Raw genomic sequence first — 18,208 nt, forward strand, 5'->3', positions numbered from 1 at the left:
GCTTACATCAATTCTTTTACACAATTCTTGTTTCTCATGACATTTCTAACATTGCCCACAATTATCAACTTTCTAAGTCTTTCTGAGCAAGAGAAATCGGAAAAACATAGTCATTTCTTCATTGCCGTCCAAAAACAATGCTTTTTTACACTCCTGTCTCCCTTTCTCTTGGAAACAATGACTTACATCAATTCTTTTACTTAATTCTTGTTTCTCATGACATTTCTAACATTGCCCACAATTATCAACTTTCTAAGTCTTTCTGAGCAAGAGAAATCGCAAAACATAGTCATTTCTTCATTGCCGTCCAAAAACAACGCTTTTTTACACTCCTGTCTCCCTTTCTCTTGGAAACAATGGCTTACATCAATTCTTTTATATAATTCTTGTTTCTCATGACATTTCTGACATTGCCCACAATTATCAACTTTCTAAGTCTTTCTGAGCAAGAGAAATCGCAAAACATAGTCATTTCTTCATTGCCGTCCAAAAACAATGCTTTTTTACACTCCTGTCTCCCTTTCTCTTGGAAACAATGACTTACATCAATCCTTTTACATAATTCTTGTTTCTCATGACATTTCTGACATTGCCCACAATTATTAACTTTCTAAGTCTTTCTGAGCAAGAGAAATCGCTAAACATAGTCATTTCTTCATTCCCGTCAAAAAACAACGCTTTTTTACACTCCTGTCTCCCTTTCTTATGGAAACAATGACTTACATCAATTCTTTTACATAATTCTTGTTTCTCATGACATTTCTGACATTGCCCACAATTATCAACTTTCTAAGTCTTTCTGAGCAAGAGAAATCGCAAAACATAGTCATTTCTTCATTGCCGTCCAAAAACAATGCTTTTTTACACTCCTGTCTCCCTTTCTCTTGGAAACAATGACTTACATCAATCCTTTTACATAATTCTTGTTTCTCATGACATTTCTGACATTGCCCACAATTATTAACTTTCTAAGTCTTTCTGAGCAAGAGAAATCGCTAAACATAGTCATTTCTTCATTCCCGTCAAAAAACAACGCTTTTTTACACTCCTGTCTCCCTTTCTTATGGAAACAATGACTTACATCAATTCTTTTACATAATTCTTGTTTCTCATGACATTTCTAACATTGCCCACAATTATCAACTTTCTAAGTCTTTCTGAGCAAGAGAAATCGCAAAACATAGGCATTTCTTCATTGCCGTCCAAAAACAACGCTTTTTTACACTCCTGTCTCCCTTTCTCTTGGAAACAATGACTTACATCAATCCTTTTACATAATTCTTGTTTCTCATGACATTTTTTAACATTGCCCAGAATTATCAACTTTCTAAGTCTTTCTGAGCAAGAGAAATCGCAAAACATATTCATTTCTTCATTGCCGTCCAAAAACAACGCTTTTTTACACTCCTGTCTCCCTTTCTCTTGGAAACAATGGCTTACATCAATTCTTTTACATAATTCTTGTTTCTCATGACATTTCTAACATTGCCCACAATTATCAACTTTCTAAGTCTTTCTGAGCAAGAGAAATCGCAAAACATAGTCATTTCTTCATTGCCGTCCAAAAGCAACGCTTTTTTACACTCCTGTCTCCCTTTCTCTTGGAAACAATGACTTACATCAATCCTTTTACATAATTCTTGTTTCTCATGACATTTCTGACATTGCCCACAATTATTAACTTTCTAAGTCTTTCTGAGCAAGAGAAATCGCAAAACATAGTCATTTCTTCATTGTGGTCCAAAAACAACGCTTTTTTACACTCCTGTCTCCCTTTCTTATGAAAACAATGACTTACATCAATTCTTTTACATAATTCTTGTTTCTCATGACATTTCTAACATTGCCCACAATTATCAACTTTCTAAGTCTTTCTGAGCAAGAGAAATCGCAAAACATAGTCATTTCTTCATTGCCGTCCAAAAACAATGCTTTTTTACAATCCTGTCTCCCTTTCTCTTGGAAACAATGACTTACATCAATCCTTTTACATAATTCTTGTTTCTCATGACATTTCTAACATTGCCCACAATTATCAACTTTCTAAGTCTTTCTGAGCAGGAGAAGTCGCAAAACATAGTCATTTCTTCATTGCCATCCAAAAACAACGCTTTTTTACACTCCTGTCTCCCTTTCTCATGGAAACAATGACTTACATCAATCCTTTTACATAATTCTTGTTTCTGATGACATTTCTAACATTGCCCACAATTATCAACTTTCTAAGTCTTTCTGAGCAAGAGAAATCGCAAAACATAGTCATTTCTTCATTGTGGTCCAAAAACAACGCTTTTTTACACTCCTCTCTCCCTTTCTCTTGGAAACAATGACCTACATCAATTCTTTTACATAATTCTTGTTTCTCATGACATTTCTAACATTGCCTACAATTATCAACTTTCTAAGTCTTTCTGAGCAAGAAAAATCGCAAAACATAGGCATTTCTTCATTGCCGTCCAAAAACAACGCTTTTTTACACTCCTGTCTCCCTTTCTCTTGGAAACAATGACTTACATCAATCCTTTTACATAATTCTTGTTTCTCATGACATTTCTAACATTGCCCACAATTATCAACTTTCTAAGTCTTTCTGAGCAAGAGAAATCGCAAAACATATTCATTTCTTCATTGCCGTCCAAAAGCAACGCTTTTTTACACTCCTGTCTCCCTTTCTCTTGGAAACAATGACTTACATCAATCCTTTTACATAATTCTTGTTTCTCATGACATTTCTGACATTGCCCACAATTATTAACTTTCTAAGTCTTTCTGAGCAAGAGAAATCGCAAAACATAGTCATTTCTTCATTGTGGTCCAAAAACAATGCTTTTTTACAATCCTGTCTCCCTTTCTCTTGGAAACAATGACTTACATCAATCCTTTTACATAATTCTTGTTTCTCATGACATTTCTAACATTGCCCACAATTATCAACTTTCTAAGTCTTTCTGAGCAGGAGAAGTCGCAAAACATAGTCATTTCTTCATTGCCATCCAAAAACAACGCTTTTTTACACTCCTGTCTCCCTTTCTCATGGAAACAATGACTTACATCAATCCTTTTACATAATTCTTGTTTCTGATGACATTTCTAACATTGCCCACAATTATCAACTTTCTAAGTCTTTCTGAGCAAGAGAAATCGCAAAACATAGTCATTTCTTCATTGTGGTCCAAAAACAACGCTTTTTTACACTCCTCTCTCCCTTTCTCTTGGAAACAATGACCTACATCAATTCTTTTACATAATTCTTGTTTCTCATGACATTTCTAACATTGCCTACAATTATCAACTTTCTAAGTCTTTCTGAGCAAGAAAAATCGCAAAACATAGGCATTTCTTCATTGCCGTCCAAAAACAACGCTTTTTTACACTCCTGTCTCCCTTTCTCTTGGAAACAATGACTTACATCAATCCTTTTACATAATTCTTGTTTCTCATGACATTTCTAACATTGCCCTAAATTATCAACTTTCTAAGTCTTTCTGAGCAAGAGAAATCGCAAAACATAGGCATTTCTTCATTGCCGTCCAAAAACAACGCTTTTTTACACTCCTGTCTCCCTTTCTCTTGGAAACAATGACTTACATCAATTCATTTACATAATTCTTGTTTCTCATGACATTTCTAACATTGCCCACAATTATCAACTTTCTAAGTCTTTCTGAGCAAGAGAAATCGCAAAACATAGTCATTTCTTCATTGCTGTCCAAAAGCAACGCTTTTTTACACTCCTGTCTCCCTTTCTCTTGGAAACAATGACTTACATCAATCCTTTTACATAATTCTTGTTTCTCATGACATTTCTGACATTGCCCACAATTATTAACTTTCTAAGTCTTTCTGAGCAAGAGAAATCGCTAAACATAGTCATTTCTTCATTCCCGTCAAAAAACAACGCTTTTTTACACTCCTGTCTCCCTTTCTTATGGAAACAATGACTTACATCAATTCTTTTACATAATTCTTGTTTCTCATGACATTTCTAACATTGCCCACAAATATCAACTTTCTAAGTCTTTCTGAGCAAGAGAAATCGCAAAACATAGTCATTTCTTCATTGCCGTCCAAAAACAATGCTTTTTTACAATCCTGTCTCCCTTTCTCTTGGAAACAATGACTTACATCAATCCTTTTACATAATTCTTGTTTCTCATGACATTTCTAACATTGCCCACAATTATCAACTTTCTAAGTCTTTCTGAGCAGGAGAAATCGCAAAACATAGTCATTTCTTCATTGCCATCCAAAAAAAACGCTTTTTTTACACTCCTGTCTCCCTTTCTCATGGAAACAATGACTTACATCAATCCTTTTACATAATTCTTGTTTCTGAGGACATTTCTAACATTGCCCACAATTATCAACTTTCTAAGTCTTTCTGAGCAAGAGAAATCGCAAAACATAGTCATTTCTTCATTGCTGTCCAAAAACAACGCTTTTTTACACTCCTGTCTCCCTTTCTCTTGGAAACAATGACTTACATCAATTCTTTTACATAATTCTTGTTTCTCATGACATTTCTAACATTGCCTACAATTATCAACTTTCTAAGTCTTTCTGAGCAAGAGAAATCGCAAAACATATTCATTTCTTCATTGCCGTCCAAAAACAACGCTTTTTTACACTCCTGTCTCCCTTTCTCTTGGAAACAATGGCTTACATCAATTCTTTTACATAATTCTTGTTTCTCATGACATTTCTAACATTGCCCACAATTATCAACTTTCTAAGTCTTTCTGAGCAAGAGAAATCGCAAAACATAGTCATTTCTTCATTGCCGTCCAAAAACAATGCTTTTTTACACTCCTGTCTCCCTTTCTCTTGGAAACAATGACTTACATCAATTCTTTTACATAATTCTTGTTTCTCATGACATTTTTAACATTGCCCACAATTATCAACTTTCTAAGTCTTTCTGAGCAAGAGAAATCGCAAAACATAGTCATTTCTTCATTGCCGTCCAAAAACAACGCTTTTTTACACTCCTGTCTCCCTTTCTCTTGGAAACAATGGCTTACATCAATTCTTTTATATAATTCTTGTTTCTCATGACATTTCTGACATTGCCCACAATTATCAACTTTCTAAGTCTTTCTGAGCAAGAGAAATCGCAAAACATAGTCATTTCTTCATTGCCGTCCAAAAACAATGCTTTTTTACACTCCTGTCTCCCTTTCTCTTGGAAACAATGACTTACATCAATCCTTTTACATAATTCTTGTTTCTCATGACATTTCTGACATTGCCCACAATTATTAACTTTCTAAGTCTTTCTGAGCAAGAGAAATCGCTAAACATAGTCATTTCTTCATTCCCGTCAAAAAACAACGCTTTTTTACACTCCTGTCTCCCTTTCTTATGGAAACAATGACTTACATCAATTCTTTTACATAATTCTTGTTTCTCATGACATTTCTGACATTGCCCACAATTATCAACTTTCTAAGTCTTTCTGAGCAAGAGAAATCGCAAAACATAGTCATTTCTTCATTGCCGTCCAAAAACAATGCTTTTTTACACTCCTGTCTCCCTTTCTCTTGGAAACAATGACTTACATCAATCCTTTTACATAATTCTTGTTTCTCATGACATTTCTGACATTGCCCACAATTATTAACTTTCTAAGTCTTTCTGAGCAAGAGAAATCGCTAAACATAGTCATTTCTTCATTCCCGTCAAAAAACAACGCTTTTTTACACTCCTGTCTCCCTTTCTTATGGAAACAATGACTTACATCAATTCTTTTACATAATTCTTGTTTCTCATGACATTTCTAACATTGCCCACAATTATCAACTTTCTAAGTCTTTCTGAGCAAGAGAAATCGCAAAACATAGGCATTTCTTCATTGCCGTCCAAAAACAACGCTTTTTTACACTCCTGTCTCCCTTTCTCTTGGAAACAATGACTTACATCAATCCTTTTACATAATTCTTGTTTCTCATGACATTTCTAACATTGCCCACAATTATCAACTTTCTAAGTCTTTCTGAGCAAGAGAAATCGCAAAACATATTCATTTCTTCATTGCCGTCCAAAAACAACGCTTTTTTACACTCCTGTCTCCCTTTCTCTTGGAAACAATGGCTTACATCAATTCTTTTACATAATTCTTGTTTCTCATGACATTTCTAACATTGCCCACAATTATCAACTTTCTAAGTCTTTCTGAGCAAGAGAAATCGCAAAACATATTCATTTCTTCATTGCCGTCCAAAAGCAACGCTTTTTTACACTCCTGTCTCCCTTTCTCTTGGAAACAATGACTTACATCAATCCTTTTACATAATTCTTGTTTCTCATGACATTTCTGACATTGCCCACAATTATTAACTTTCTAAGTCTTTCTGAGCAAGAGAAATCGCTAAACATAGTCATTTCTTCATTCCCGTCAAAAAACAACGCTTTTTTACACTCCTGTCTCCCTTTCTTATGGAAACAATGACTTACATCAATTCTTTTACATAATTCTTGTTTCTCATGACATTTCTGACATTGCCCACAATTATCAACTTTCTAAGTCTTTCTGAGCAAGAGAAATCGCAAAACATAGTCATTTCTTCATTGCCGTCCAAAAACAATGCTTTTTTACACTCCTGTCTCCCTTTCTCTTGGAAACAATGACTTACATCAATCCTTTTACATAATTCTTGTTTCTCATGACATTTCTGACATTGCCCACAATTATTAACTTTCTAAGTCTTTCTGAGCAAGAGAAATCGCTAAACATAGTCATTTCTTCATTCCCGTCAAAAAACAACGCTTTTTTACACTCCTGTCTCCCTTTCTTATGGAAACAATGACTTACATCAATTCTTTTACATAATTCTTGTTTCTCATGACATTTCTAACATTGCCCACAATTATCAACTTTCTAAGTCTTTCTGAGCAAGAGAAATCGCAAAACATAGGCATTTCTTCATTGCCGTCCAAAAACAACGCTTTTTTACACTCCTGTCTCCCTTTCTCTTGGAAACAATGACTTACATCAATCCTTTTACATAATTCTTGTTTCTCATGACATTTCTAACATTGCCCACAATTATCAACTTTCTAAGTCTTTCTGAGCAAGAGAAATCGCAAAACATATTCATTTCTTCATTGCCGTCCAAAAACAACGCTTTTTTACACTCCTGTCTCCCTTTCTCTTGGAAACAATGGCTTACATCAATTCTTTTACATAATTCTTGTTTCTCATGACATTTCTAACATTGCCCACAATTATCAACTTTCTAAGTCTTTCTGAGCAAGAGAAATCGCAAAACATATTCATTTCTTCATTGCCGTCCAAAAGCAACGCTTTTTTACACTCCTGTCTCCCTTTCTCTTGGAAACAATGACTTACATCAATCCTTTTACATAATTCTTGTTTCTCATGACATTTCTGACATTGCCCACAATTATTAACTTTCTAAGTCTTTCTGAGCAAGAGAAATCGCAAAACATAGTCATTTCTTCATTGTGGTCCAAAAACAACGCTTTTTTACACTCCTGTCTCCCTTTCTTATGAAAACAATGACTTACATCAATTCTTTTACATAATTCTTGTTTCTCATGACATTTCTAACATTGCCCACAATTATCAACTTTCTAAGTCTTTCTGAGCAAGAGAAATCGCAAAACATAGTCATTTCTTCATTGCCGTCCAAAAACAATGCTTTTTTACAATCCTGTCTCCCTTTCTCTTGGAAACAATGACTTACATCAATCCTTTTACATAATTCTTGTTTCTCATGACATTTCTAACATTGCCCACAATTATCAACTTTCTAAGTCTTTCTGAGCAGGAGAAGTCGCAAAACATAGTCATTTCTTCATTGCCATCCAAAAACAACGCTTTTTTACACTCCTGTCTCCCTTTCTCATGGAAACAATGACTTACATCAATCCTTTTACATAATTCTTGTTTCTGATGACATTTCTAACATTGCCCACAATTATCAACTTTCTAAGTCTTTCTGAGCAAGAGAAATCGCAAAACATAGTCATTTCTTCATTGTGGTCCAAAAACAACGCTTTTTTACACTCCTCTCTCCCTTTCTCTTGGAAACAATGACCTACATCAATTCTTTTACATAATTCTTGTTTCTCATGACATTTCTAACATTGCCTACAATTATCAACTTTCTAAGTCTTTCTGAGCAAGAAAAATCGCAAAACATAGGCATTTCTTCATTGCCGTCCAAAAACAACGCTTTTTTACACTCCTGTCTCCCTTTCTCTTGGAAACAATGACTTACATCAATCCTTTTACATAATTCTTGTTTCTCATGACATTTCTAACATTGCCCTAAATTATCAACTTTCTAAGTCTTTCTGAGCAAGAGAAATCGCAAAACATATTCATTTCTTCATTGCCGTCCAAAAACAACGCTTTTTTACACTCCTGTCTCCCTTTCTCTTGGAAACAATGGCTTACATCAATTCATTTACATAATTCTTGTTTCTCATGACATTTCTAACATTGCCCACAATTATCAACTTTCTAAGTCTTTCTGAGCAAGAGAAATCGCAAAACATAGTCATTTCTTCATTGCCGTCCAAAAGCAACGCTTTTTTACACTCCTGTCTCCCTTTCTCTTGGAAACAATGACTTACATCAATCCTTTTACATAATTCTTGTTTCTCATGACATTTCTGACATTGCCCACAATTATTAACTTTCTAAGTCTTTCTGAGCAAGAGAAATCGCTAAACATAGTCATTTCTTCATTCCCGTCAAAAAACAACGCTTTTTTACACTCCTGTCTCCCTTTCTTATGGAAACAATGACTTACATCAATTCTTTTACATAATTCTTGTTTCTCATGACATTTCTAACATTGCCCACAAATATCAACTTTCTAAGTCTTTCTGAGCAAGAGAAATCGCAAAACATAGTCATTTCTTCATTGCCGTCCAAAAACAATGCTTTTTTACAATCCTGTCTCCCTTTCTCTTGGAAACAATGACTTACATCAATCCTTTTACATAATTCTTGTTTCTCATGACATTTCTAACATTGCCCACAATTATCAACTTTCTAAGTCTTTCTGAGCAGGAGAAATCGCAAAACATAGTCATTTCTTCATTGCCATCCAAAAAAAACGCTTTTTTTACACTCCTGTCTCCCTTTCTCATGGAAACAATGACTTACATCAATCCTTTTACATAATTCTTGTTTCTGAGGACATTTCTAACATTGCCCACAATTATCAACTTTCTAAGTCTTTCTGAGCAAGAGAAATCGCAAAACATAGTCATTTCTTCATTGCGGTCCAAAAACAACGCTTTTTTACACTCCTGTCTCCCTTTCTCTTGGAAACAATGACTTACATCAATTCTTTTACATAATTCTTGTTTCTCATGACATTTCTAACATTGCCTACAATTATCAACTTTCTAAGTCTTTCTGAGCAAGAGAAATCGCAAAACATATTCATTTCTTCATTGCCGTCCAAAAACAACGCTTTTTTACACTCCTGTCTCCCTTTCTCTTGGAAACAATGGCTTACATCAATTCTTTTACATAATTCTTGTTTCTCATGACATTTCTAACATTGCCCACAATTATCAACTTTCTAAGTCTTTCTGAGCAAGAGAAATCGCAAAACATAGTCATTTCTTCATTGCCGTCCAAAAACAATGCTTTTTTACACTCCTGTCTCCCTTTCTCTTGGAAACAATGACTTACATCAATTCTTTTACATAATTCTTGTTTCTCATGACATTTCTAACATTGCCCACAATTATCAACTTTCTAAGTCTTTCTGAGCAAGAGAAATCGCAAAACATAGTCATTTCTTCATTGCCGTCCAAAAACAACGCTTTTTTACACTCCTGTCTCCCTTTCTCTTGGAAACAATGGCTTACATCAATTCTTTTATATAATTCTTGTTTCTCATGACATTTCTGACATTGCCCACAATTATCAACTTTCTAAGTCTTTCTGAGCAAGAGAAATCGCAAAACATAGTCATTTCTTCATTGCCGTCCAAAAACAATGCTTTTTTACACTCCTGTCTCCCTTTCTCTTGGAAACAATGACTTACATCAATCCTTTTACATAATTCTTGTTTCTCATGACATTTCTGACATTGCCCACAATTATTAACTTTCTAAGTCTTTCTGAGCAAGAGAAATCGCTAAACATAGTCATTTCTTCATTCCCGTCAAAAAACAACGCTTTTTTACACTCCTGTCTCCCTTTCTTATGGAAACAATGACTTACATCAATTCTTTTACATAATTCTTGTTTCTCATGACATTTCTGACATTGCCCACAATTATCAACTTTCTAAGTCTTTCTGAGCAAGAGAAATCGCAAAACATAGTCATTTCTTCATTGCCGTCCAAAAACAATGCTTTTTTACACTCCTGTCTCCCTTTCTCTTGGAAACAATGACTTACATCAATCCTTTTACATAATTCTTGTTTCTCATGACATTTCTGACATTGCCCACAATTATTAACTTTCTAAGTCTTTCTGAGCAAGAGAAATCGCTAAACATAGTCATTTCTTCATTCCCGTCAAAAAACAACGCTTTTTTACACTCCTGTCTCCCTTTCTTATGGAAACAATGACTTACATCAATTCTTTTACATAATTCTTGTTTCTCATGACATTTCTAACATTGCCCACAATTATCAACTTTCTAAGTCTTTCTGAGCAAGAGAAATCGCAAAACATAGGCATTTCTTCATTGCCGTCCAAAAACAACGCTTTTTTACACTCCTGTCTCCCTTTCTCTTGGAAACAATGACTTACATCAATCCTTTTACATAATTCTTGTTTCTCATGACATTTCTAACATTGCCCACAATTATCAACTTTCTAAGTCTTTCTGAGCAAGAGAAATCGCAAAACATATTCATTTCTTCATTGCCGTCCAAAAACAACGCTTTTTTACACTCCTGTCTCCCTTTCTCTTGGAAACAATGGCTTACATCAATTCTTTTACATAATTCTTGTTTCTCATGACATTTCTAACATTGCCCACAATTATCAACTTTCTAAGTCTTTCTGAGCAAGAGAAATCGCAAAACATAGTCATTTCTTCATTGCCGTCCAAAAGCAACGCTTTTTTACACTCCTGTCTCCCTTTCTCTTGGAAACAATGACTTACATCAATCCTTTTACATAATTCTTGTTTCTCATGACATTTCTGACATTGCCCACAATTATTAACTTTCTAAGTCTTTCTGAGCAAGAGAAATCGCTAAACATAGTCATTTCTTCATTCCCGTCAAAAAACAACGCTTTTTTACACTCCTGTCTCCCTTTCTTATGGTAACAATGACTTACATCAATTCTTTTACATAATTCTTGTTTCTCATGACATTTCTAACATTGCCCCCAAATATCAACTTTCTAAGTCTTTCTGAGCAAGAGAAATCGCAAAACATAGTCATTTCTTCATTGCCGTCCAAAAACAATGCTTTTTTACAATCCTGTCTCCCTTTCTCTTGGAAACAATGACTTACATCAATCCTTTTACATAATTCTTGTTTCTCATGACATTTCTAACATTGCCCACAATTATCAACTTTCTAAGTCTTTCTGAGCAGGAGAAATCGCAAAACATAGTCATTTCTTCATTGCCATCCAAAAACAACGCTTTTTTTACACTCCTGTCTCCCTTTCTCATGGAAACAATGACTTACATCAATCCTTTTACATAATTCTTGTTTCTGATGACATTTCTAACATTGCCCACAATTATCAACTTTCTAAGTCTTTCTGAGCAAGAGAAATCGCAAAACATAGTCATTTCTTCATTGCGGTCCAAAAACAACGCTTTTTTACACTCCTGTCTCCCTTTCTCTTGGAAACAATGACTTACATCAATTCTTTTACATAATTCTTGTTTCTCATGACATTTCTAACATTGCCTACAATTATCAACTTTCTAAGTCTTTCTGAGCAAGAGAAATCGCAAAACATATTCATTTCTTCATTGCCGTCCAAAAACAACGCTTTTTTACACTCCTGTCTCCCTTTCTCTTGGAAACAATGGCTTACATCAATTCTTTTACATAATTCTTGTTTCTCATGACATTTCTAACATTGCCCACAATTATCAACTTTCTAAGTCTTTCTGAGCAAGAGAAATCGCAAAACATAGTCATTTCTTCATTGCCGTCCAAAAACAATGCTTTTTTACACTCCTGTCTCCCTTTCTCTTGGAAACAATGACTTACATCAATTCTTTTACATAATTCTTGTTTCTCATGACATTTCTAACATTGCCCACAATTATCAACTTTCTAAGTCTTTCTGAGCAAGAGAAATCGCAAAACATAGTCATTTCTTCATTGCCGTCCAAAAACAACGCTTTTTTACACTCCTGTCTCCCTTTCTCTTGGAAACAATGGCTTACATCAATTCTTTTACATAATTCTTGTTTCTCATGACATTTCTGACATTGCCCACAATTATCAACTTTCTAAGTCTTTCTGAGCAAGAGAAATCGCAAAACATAGTCATTTCTTCATTGCCGTCCAAAAACAATGCTTTTTTACACTCCTGTCTCCCTTTCTCTTGGAAACAATGACTTACATCAATCCTTTTACATAATTCTTGTTTCTCATGACATTTCTGACATTGCCCACAATTATTAACTTTCTAAGTCTTTCTGAGCAAGAGAAATCGCTAAACATAGTCATTTCTTCATTCCCGTCAAAAAACAACGCTTTTTTACACTCCTGTCTCCCTTTCTTATGGAAACAATGACTTACATCAATTCTTTTACATAATTCTTGTTTCTCATGACATTTCTAACATTGCCCACAATTATCAACTTTCTAAGTCTTTCTGAGCAAGAGAAATTGCAAAACATAGTCATTTCTTCATTGCCGTCCAAAAACAATGCTTTTTTACAATCCTGTCTCCCTTTCTCTTGGAAACAATGACTTACATCAATCCTTTTACATAATTCTTGTTTCTCATGACTTTTCTAACATTGCCCACAATTATCAACTTTCTAAGTCTTTCTGAGCAGGAGAAATCGCAAAACATAGTCATTTCTTCATTGCCATCCAAAAACAACGCTTTTTTACACTCCTGTCTCCCTTTCTCTTGGAAACAATGACTTACATCAATCCTTTTACATAATTCTTGTTTCTGATGACATTTCTAACATTGCCCACAATTATCAACTTTCTAAGTCTTTCTGAGCAAGAGAAATCGCAAAACATAGTCATTTCTTCATTGCCGTCCAAAAACAACGCTTTTTTACACTCCTGTCTCCCTTTCTCTTGGAAACAATGACTTACATCAATTCTTTTACATAATTCTTGTTTCTCATGACATTTCTAACATTGTCTACAATTATTAACTTTCTAAGTCTTTCAGAGCAAGAGAAATCGCAAAACATAGGCATTTCTTCATTGCCGTCCAAAAACAACGCTTTTTTACACTCCTGTCTCCCTTTCTCTTGGAAACAATGACTTACATCAATCCTTTTACATAATTCTTGTTTCTTATGACATTTCTAACATTGCCCACAATTATCAACTTTCTAAGTCTTTCTGAGCAGGAGAAATAGCAAAACATAGTCATTTCTTCAATGCCGTCCAAAAACAACGCTTTTTTCACTCCTGTCTCCCTTTCTCTTGGAAACAATGACTTACATCAATCCTTTTACATAATTCTTGTTTCTAATGACATTTCTAACATTGCCCACAATTATTAACTTTCTAAGTCTTTCTGAGCAAGAGAAATCGCAAAACATAGTCATTTCTTCATTCCCGTCCAAAAACAACGCTTTTTTACACTCCTGTCTCCCTTTCTTATGGAAACAATGACTTACATCAATTCTTTTACATAATTCTTGTTTCTCATGACATTTCTAACATTGCCTACAATTATCAACTTTCTAAGTCTTTCTGAGCATGAGAAATCGCAAAACATAGTCATTTCTTCATTGCCATCCAAAAACAACGCTTTTTTACACTCCTGTCTCCCTTTCTTATGGAAACAATGACTTACATCAATTCTTTTACATAATTCTTGTTTCTCATGACATTTCTAACATTGCCCACAATTATCAACTTTCTAAGTCTTTCTGAGCATGAGAAATCGCAAAACATAGTCACTTCTTCATTGCCATCCAAAAACAACGCTTTTTTACACTCCTGTCTCCCTTTCTCTTGGAAACAATGACTTACATCAATTCTTTTACATAATTCTTGTTTCTCATGACATTTCTAACATTGCCCACAATTATCAACTATCTAAGTCTTTCTGAGCAAGAGAAATCGCAAAACAAAGTCATTTCTTCATTGCCGTCCAAAAACAACACTTTTTTACACTCCTGTCTCCCTTTCTCTTGAAAACAATGACTTACATCAATTCTTTTACATAATTCTTGTTTCTCATGACATTTCTAACATTGCCCACAATTATCAACTTTCTAAGTCTTTCTGAGCAAGAGAAATCGCAAAACATAGTCATTTCTTCATTGCCGTCCAAAAACAACGCTTTTTTACACTCCTGTCTCCCTTTCTCTTGGAAACAATGACTTACATCAATCCTTTTACATAATTCTTGTTTCTCATGACATTTCTAACATTGCCCACAATTATCAACTTTCTAAGTCTTTCTGAGCAAAAGAAATTGCAAAACATAGTCATTTCTTCATTGCCATCCAAAAACAACGCTTTTTTACACTCCTGTCTCCCTTTCTCTTGGAAACAATGACTTACATCAATCCTTTTACATAATTCTTGTTTCTCATGACATTTCTAACATTCCCCACAATTATCAACTTTCTAAGTCTTTCTGAGCAAGAGAATTCGCAAAACATAGTCATTTCTTCATTGCCGTCAAAAAACAACGCTTTTTTACACTTCTGTCTCCCTTTCTCTTGGAAACAATGGCTTACATCAATTCTTTTACATAATTCTTGTTTCTCATGACATTTCTAACATTGCCCACAATTATCAACTTTCTAAGTCTTTCTGAGCAAGAGAAATCGCAAAACATAGTCATTTCTTCATTGCCGTCCAAAAACAACGCTTTTTTACACTCCTGTCTCCCTTTCTTATGGAAACAATGACTTACATCAATTCTTTTACATAATTCTTGTTTCTCATGACATTTCTAACATTGCCCACAATTATCAACTTTCTAAGTCTTTCTGAGCATGAGAAATCGCAAAACATAGTCACTTCTTCATTGCCATCCAAAAACAACGCTTTTTTACACTCCTGTCTCCCTTTCTCTTGGAAACAATGACTTACATCAATTCTTTTACATAATTCTTGTTTCTCATGACATTTCTAACATTGCCCACAATTATCAACTATCTAAGTCTTTCTGAGCAAGAGAAATCGCAAAACAAAGTCATTTCTTCATTGCCGTCCAAAAACAACACTTTTTTACACTCCTGTCTCCCTTTCTCTTGAAAACAATGACTTACATCAATTCTTTTACATAATTCTTGTTTCTCATGACATTTCTAACATTGCCCACAATTATCAACTTTCTAAGTCTTTCTGAGCAAGAGAAATCGCAAAACATAGTCATTTCTTCATTGCCGTCCAAAAACAACGCTTTTTTACACTCCTGTCTCCCTTTCTCTTGGAAACAATGACTTACATCAATCCTTTTACATAATTCTTGTTTCTCATGACATTTCTAACATTGCCCACAATTATCAACTTTCTAAGTCTTTCTGAGCAAAAGAAATTGCAAAACATAGTCATTTCTTCATTGCCATCCAAAAACAACGCTTTTTTACACTCCTGTCTCCCTTTCTCTTGGAAACAATGACTTACATCAATCCTTTTACATAATTCTTGTTTCTCATGACATTTCTAACATTCCCCACAATTATCAACTTTCTAAGTCTTTCTGAGCAAGAGAATTCGCAAAACATAGTCATTTCTTCATTGCCGTCAAAAAACAACGCTTTTTTACACTTCTGTCTCCCTTTCTCTTGGAAACAATGGCTTACATCAATTCTTTTACATAATTCTTGTTTCTCATGACATTTCTAACATTGCCCACAATTATCAACTTTCTAAGTCTTTCTGAGCAAGAGAAATCGCAAAACATAGTCATTTCTTCATTGCCGTCCAAAAACAACGCTTTTTTACACTCCTGTCTCCCTTTCTCTTGGAAACAATGACTTAAATCAATCCTTTTACATAATTCTTGTTTCTCATGACACTTCTAACATTGCCCACAATTATCAACTTTCTAAGTCTTTCTGAGCAAGAGAAATCGCAAAACATAGTCATTTCTTCATTGCCGTCCAAAAACAACGCTTTTTTACACTCCTGTCTCCCTTTCTCTTGGAAACAATGACTTACATCAATCCTTTTACATAATTCTTGTTTCTCATGACATTTCTAACATTGCCCACAATTATGAACTTTCTAAGTCTTTCTGAGCAAGAGAAATCGCAAAACATAGTCATTTCTTCATTGCCGTCCAAAAACAACGCTTTTTTACACTCCTGTCTCCCTTTCTCTTGGAAACAATGACTTACATCAATCCTTTTACATAATTCTTGTTTCTCATGACATTTCTAACATTGTCCACAATTATCAACTTTCTAAGTCTTTCTGAGCATGAGAAATCGCAAAACATAGTCATTTCTTCATTGCCACCCAAAAACAACGCTTTTTTACACTCCTGTCTCCCTTTCTCTTGGAAACAATGACTTACATCAATTCTTTTACATAATTCTTGTTTCTCATGACATTTCTAACATTGCCCACAATTATCAACTTTCTAAGTCTTTCTGAGCGAGAGAAATCGCAAAACAAAGTCATTTCTTCATTGCCGTCCAAAAACAACACTTTTTTACACTCCTGTCTCCCTTTCTCTTGAAAACAATGACTTACATCAATTCTTTTACATAATTCTTGTTTCTCATGACATTTCTAACATTGCCCACAATTATCAACTTTCTAAGTCTTTCTGAGCAAGAGAAATCGCAAAACATAGTCATTTCTTCATTGCCGTCCAAAAACAACGCTTTTTTACACTCCTGTCTCCCTTTCTCTTGGAAACAATGACTTACATCAATCCTTTTACATAATTCTTGTTTCTCATGACATTTCTAACATTGCCCACAATTATCAACTTTCTAAGTCTTTCTGAGCAAAAGAAATCGCAAAACATAGTCATTTCTTCATTGCCGTCCAAAAACTACGCTTTTTTACACTCCTGTCTCCCTTTCTCTTGGAAACAATGACTTACATCAATCCTTTTACATAATTCTTGTTTCTCATGACATTTCTAACATTGCCCACAATTATCAACTTTCTAAGTCTTTCTGAGCAAGAGAATTCGCAAAAAGAGAGAAAAAAAACGAAAAAAAAAAAAACAACAGCACTCGGTATTCTCAGGTGGTCTCCTATTCAAGTAATAAGCAAGACCAGCCCTGCTTAGCTTCCAAGATCAGATGAGTTTGGGCATGTTCAGGGTGGTTGACTGTAGCTATTGCTTCCTTACTGACCTACATCTCTTATACATCTCAACACCAGCATTGAAGGTAGCAGGAACAAGAGAGAAAAAAAAACGAAAAAAAAAAAACTTACAGCACCTGGTATTCCCAGGTGGCCTCCCATCCAAGTACTAACCAGGCCCGGGCCTGCTTAGTTTCCAAGATCAGATGACATTGGGCTTGTTCAGGGCAGTGTGGCTGTAGGTGTTGCTTACCTACTGACCTATATCTCTTATACATCTCAACACCAACATTGAAGCAAGCAGGAACAAGAGAGTTAAAAAAACGACAAAGAAAAAACCTACAGCACCTGGTATTCCCAGGTGGTCTCCCATCCAAGTACTAACCAGGCTTGGCGCTGCTTAGCTTTCAAGATCAGATGAGATTGGGCTTGTTCAGGGTGGTGTGACTGTAGGTATTACATCTCAACACCAGCATTGAAGGAAGCAGGAACAAGAGAGAAAAAAACCCGAAAAAAACAACCTACAGCACCTGGTATCCACAAGTGGTCTCCCATTCAAGTACTAACCAGGCCCAACCCTGCTTGCTTCCAAGATCAGACGAGATTGGGCATGTTCAGGGTGGTTGACTGTAGGTATTGCTTGCCTACTGACCTACATCTCTTATACATCTCAACACCAGAAATGAAGGAAGCAGGAACAAAAGAGAAAAAAAAAACAAAAAAAAAAAAAACCTACAGCACCTGGTATTCCCAGGTGGTCTCCCATCCAAGTACTAACCAGGCCCAACCCTGCTTAGCTTCCAAG

At 35.0% G+C, this 18,208-nt stretch overlaps 1 non-coding gene and 4 pseudogenes across 1 annotated transcript in view; all 5 read right to left on the bottom strand.

Annotated features, from left to right (window-relative positions):
- Nucleotides 1–17,318: 17,318 nt before the first annotated feature.
- On the bottom strand, nt 17,319–17,436 carry LOC142127172 (5S ribosomal RNA; annotated as a pseudogene).
- A 92-nt stretch (nt 17,437–17,528) lies between these two features.
- LOC142127165 (5S ribosomal RNA) lies at nt 17,529–17,647 on the bottom strand (annotated as a pseudogene).
- Nucleotides 17,648–17,739: 92 nt separating this feature from the next.
- Nucleotides 17,740–17,858, bottom strand: LOC142127155 (5S ribosomal RNA; annotated as a pseudogene).
- Nucleotides 17,859–17,921: 63 nt separating this feature from the next.
- Nucleotides 17,922–18,038, bottom strand: LOC142127164 (5S ribosomal RNA; annotated as a pseudogene).
- A 94-nt stretch (nt 18,039–18,132) lies between these two features.
- Nucleotides 18,133–18,208, bottom strand: part of LOC142127149 (5S ribosomal RNA) — a 119-nt gene continuing 43 nt past the window's right edge. Inside the window, exon 1 of the ribosomal RNA XR_012685331.1 lies at nt 18,133–18,208. This exon is cut by the window's right edge and continues 43 nt beyond it. This is a non-coding gene — a ribosomal RNA (5S ribosomal RNA).

The sequence above is a fragment of the Mixophyes fleayi genome, unplaced genomic scaffold (genome assembly GCF_038048845.1).
Source record: "Mixophyes fleayi isolate aMixFle1 unplaced genomic scaffold, aMixFle1.hap1 Scaffold_2869, whole genome shotgun sequence".
NCBI classification, from domain to species: domain Eukaryota; kingdom Metazoa; phylum Chordata; class Amphibia; order Anura; family Limnodynastidae; genus Mixophyes; species Mixophyes fleayi.